Source organism: Manis pentadactyla, chromosome 14, assembly GCF_030020395.1.
Source record: "Manis pentadactyla isolate mManPen7 chromosome 14, mManPen7.hap1, whole genome shotgun sequence".
In the NCBI taxonomy this organism is placed as follows: Eukaryota; Metazoa; Chordata; class Mammalia; order Pholidota; family Manidae; genus Manis; species Manis pentadactyla.
In genome coordinates this window covers 47959551-47964603 of record NC_080032.1, presented here as the reverse complement: position 1 = coordinate 47964603, position 5053 = coordinate 47959551, and positions in this window count along the sequence as shown.

The window sequence follows — 5053 nt, the reverse complement described above, 5'->3', positions numbered from 1 at the left end:
GCTAGATAGCTAAGAACAAATACTCAGAGAAATCAGCACAATATTTTATCCCAAATGTGTGAAGGTATATGCTTGAGACCTAGGAGTTTGATTTTAAATATGAGCATAATTATTTTTGCACTTCATTTTGTCCTACCTAAAATATTTTTGTCCCAATTAAAGAGTTTGCAGGGAAGTGAATGAGAGAAGCCAAAGCCAAGCAGAATAATGAAAAAAACTGGCAGTAGGATAGAATTTTTAAGGACTACAATGGGAACGAGATGCAGACCAAGGAAAGGAAAGAGAAGATATGGACTGGATAAAAATTTTCTGGAGAACAGGCACCCTTTCTTACATGCCTTGCTATCAGAAGCATCTAGAACAGTGTTCAGCACATGGGATCATTTTATGCTCAATTCCTAGGGTATGAGATCTTTGCACAAGCCCATGGGAATGTTAAGAGACCCGAAGAAAATGCTTTGGCTATAAAATATTTTAAAACCTGAAAAATAAAAATTAGTAGCTTTAAATGTTTATGAAATGGGACGTTTTGAAAACTAGTGAACTCCAACTCAACTCATATATAAGATGAATTTGGTATGGGTACATTTAATGTGTTCCATGTAATGAGGGATGGGGCCTGCAGTGACAAGGACTGGAGCCCATGGGGACTGAAAACATCCCAGGCATAATGACAGGTACTTAAAGAAGGTGGATGGTTGAGATCAGAAATGAGCCCATTTACTAATGAAAAAAAGATAGTCACTAACAATAATAAAAATGTCTTTTAGCATAAAAGTAATACATAGCCATTTTTTTTAAGTTCAACTCTGAAAGATACAAAGTAGAAAGGAAAGAATGTTCTCCTTGTCTACCAATCCCACTCCCAAATCCCTGTCCCAGAAGTATAATTAAACAGCTTGTTATCTGTGTTTCCAAATATATGCAATGTGCGTGTACTATACATTGATGTTAATATAATGTATCAATGTGTTATTAATATATACATTGATGAAAATATATCAAAATATCATTAATATGTATTAACATCAATTACATTAATATATTTATCTATGTAATATGTATATATGTAATCTAATCTTAAATGTCAGCAGGTTCACATAGTTTCATTCCATCTCACAATCTGACATTTTCACCCAGTACAACTTCATGGCCTGGTATTGAAAGTCCAAATACTGAAAGTTTGAATATGGAAGACAAAACAATGTACTATGGACAATGCAGACTTTGGATTAAAAAAAAAAAAGCCTCTAACAAAAAACTGCCTTCACTGACCAACTATATGACTATACTCAAGTTACTCAGTTTCTCTGAGCATCTACTTGCTTAGCTGTAAAGCAAACAGGGTTGTTTTTAACATCAAATGAGATAAACAGTGAAGCAGTTGACAAAAGGGAACACTCAAAGAATGCCTGCTCCTTCTACCCTAAAGGAAAAAGACACTGAGAACTTTACCAGAGGAAAACAAATTACATATAGACATGACATTGTAATGCATGACCCCTACATTTATTTGCAGTAGCCAAGCAATGGAAGCACCCAAAGTGTCCATCAGTAGATGAATGGATAAAGAAAATGTGGTACATACACACAATGGAATATTATTCAGCCATAAAAAAGAAAACTTCCATTTGCAACAACATGGGTGGATCTAAAGGATATTATGCTCAGTGAAATAAGTCAGGTGGAGAAAGACAAATACCATATGATTTCACTTATTTGTGGAGTATAAGAACAAAGCAAAACAGAAAGGTCAAAATAACAGTGACTCAGGACTAGTGGTTAATAAGGGGAAAGGATTGGGGTGGATGAGGAGGAGGGTAAAAGGAATAAAGGGGCACAATAATTCACAATCACAATATAAGTTGGTCACAGTAGTGGTAGTACAGCATGGAGAATATAGTCAATGATTTGGTAACATCTTACTACGTTGATAGATAGTAACCACACTAGAGGGGTGAGGATTTAAAAACGTGGGTAACTGTTGAACCACTGTGTTGTATATTTGAAACCAAAATAAGATTGTATATCAACAGTACTTTAATAAAAAAAATTGTAATGCATAAGAAGAAATGTGTTCTATATAAAACTAATTCAAGAAAAAAAGTCAGTAAATCAATGGGAGGAATTTTTTTTTTGAGAGGGCATCTCTCCTATTTATTGATCAAATGGTTGTTAACAACAATAAAATTCTCTACAGGGGACTCAATGCACAATCATTAATCCACCCCAAGCCTAATTCTCGTCAGTCTCCGATCTTCTGAAGCATAACGAACAAGTTCTTACATGGTGAACAAATTCTTACATAGTGAATAAGTTCTCACACGGTGAACAGTACAAGGGCAGTCATCGCAGAAACTTTCGGTTTTGATCACGCATTATGAACTATAAACAATCAGGTCAAATATGAATATTTGTTTGATTTTTATACTTGATTTATATGTGAATCCCACATTTCTCCCTTATTATTATTATTATTATTATTTTTTAATAAAATGCTGAAGTGGTAGGTAGATGCAAGATAAAGGTAGAAAACATAGTTTAGTGCTGTAAGAGAGCAAATGTAGATGATCAGGTGTGTGCCTGTAGACTATGTGTTAATACAAGCTAGACAAGGGCAATAAAACATCCACGTATGCAGAAGATTTCTCTCAGAACGGGGGCGCGGGAGGAGGTTCTAAGCCTCACCTCTGTTGATCCCCAATTTCTCACCTGATGGCCCCCCTGTGACTGTGCCTGTCTTAGGTTGTTCCTCTCAATGGGAGGAATTTTTTTAACAGCAGAAACTGAATCTGGCAACTTCAGTATTGTGTAATGTGTATTTATTATATGTTGTGGTAAAGTTGTATATAATTGCTTGGTTAGAGTTGTTACTCAGTTTAATAGACAATAGTAAACTGGAAAAATGGAGCACCATTTTGATAAATATATGCAAATTAAAAACGAATGCATAAGTAAAATAATAAACAAATGGGTATAGAAAATAGGCAAATGCCTTTAAGATTCTTGCCAGTAGAATTTTCATTGTATACACCCTGCCAAAATCTTATTTTTAGGAAGGCAATATTTCTATGATGAATGATAAATAAAATGGTGCACTATATGATGGGCAAAAAGGCTTTAGCAACCTTCATATATATGGTTTACACTTGGCAATATAATTAAAAATTAAGAAACAAGCAAATCTCTGACAACTTTGGAGTGTTTTGCCACTTTACTTATTTGTATTCAGTTGCCTAAAGGGCACAACTGAATTGGCTATAGCTACTCATCCCTACAGTAAAATTTTACTTACAAATTTCTACTTCATAAATGCTTCTAGATCTAATAGCCTATTAGCAAACCTTGCTGGCTTGCCTCACCAACACATTTTTGTTTCTCTTTTTAATGGAAAAATTTTAAAACACAAAAACAGAAGAGAAGAATGAGCCCCCCTAAACGGCACCATATGTCCATCGCCAGCTTCAACCATTACCAACGTTTTTTTCAACCTTGTTTCATCTGTGTCCTCAGCCACTTTATTTCATTTATTTTTAACTGGAGTATTTTAAAGCAAACCCCTAAATTATATCAATTTCACTCATAAATACTACAGTCTCATCAACAAATTTGATCCATATCCACTCACTTCTTCAATACCTACAATAAGCCAGCTACTGGGCCTGGTACTGAAGAGGCACAGATGGATAAGGCTTGTGTGCTGCCCCTGAAGGTATGAGAGGAGGAGTTTGCAGTGCCATAAATATGTGCACACAAAAATGTACACAGGTCGGATGGATCCACAGACAAAGCACCATTACAGGGCCCAACCGGGGACCTCACCCTTCATCTACCTAGGAATGGCATCCTGAGACCTGAGAAGCTGCCTGGGGAACCTCACAGTTGAGAGCTATCAGCAAGCAGCCCAAGGCAAATCCAAGAGAACGACCAGTTAGCAGGCAGAAGGAAGAAGAGGACCCAGCAGAGACAGTGGACCAGCAGGCAGGAAGTAGGAGGAATAAACAAATACTGGCAAAGCTTTTAAGCTCTTCTGACCAAAATGTATAGCAAATATATTTTTAATTGCTATTATTTGGTAATATTCATGTAAAGGATACAGTTTTTCTGAGACTTGAGGACCTGTTAGGACTATATATAAGGCACCCAAGTACTATGATCTGGCCAAGAGGCAATCCCTTATATCAGAACTTTATTTTTCTGTATACAGGGGACAGCCATAATGGAACCTTTCTTAGAAAGTAATGTCATTCATCTGTTCATTCATTCATTCATCCAACAGAGACTGGAGGGAATGTGCTAGGTGCTGTTTTATTTGCTGGGGATACAGCAGCGAACAAAACAGGATGGTCTGTGATGAAGCTTATGTTGGAATACCAAAGCACACAGTAAAGAACCACATAAACATAGTACTCAGTAAAGATAAGTACTGTCATGAAAATATAGCAGAAAGAGAGTATAGAGAGGGATGTGAATATAGAGAATAAGCCCTCTTTTTTACAAAGTAGTCAGAGGAATATAACACTCCTCCACGGACACAGTCTACCAGGAAGCCAGGATTTCATTTGGCAATGAAGAAAGTGGAGGAAATAAAATACTGCAGGTACAGTCGCCCACTGATGACACACGTGCTATCAAATAAAAATGAAGGAAATCCACCTGAGCACCCTGTTAATGTCCATGTGCCTTCGGAATTGTTACCTTCTTTTGCCCTCTCTTTACCATGTTTCCCCAGACTCGGTTCCTCCCACTTGGGTAGTGGTAGTGGTGGTAGGTGGTAGCAGAAGAGGTGGGGGAGGCGGTAGTAATGGCAGAGGAGAGCGTTCCAGTGATCCGGTGGTCGGCCTGTCTGTGTGGAATGTTGACTACGTCACCTGGAACCTCATTCTGAACTCACTTTATGATTCGGAAGGACTGTGAAGCAATAAGGTCATAAACTGTATTGAGAAACAAACTTGTCTTTGAAATTTCTGAGAGGAGAGTCATTCATTAAAGACACTGTCTTAGGCCCACATAATAGGATTAAAAAAAAAGAGGTGTGACAATCAAGTGAATT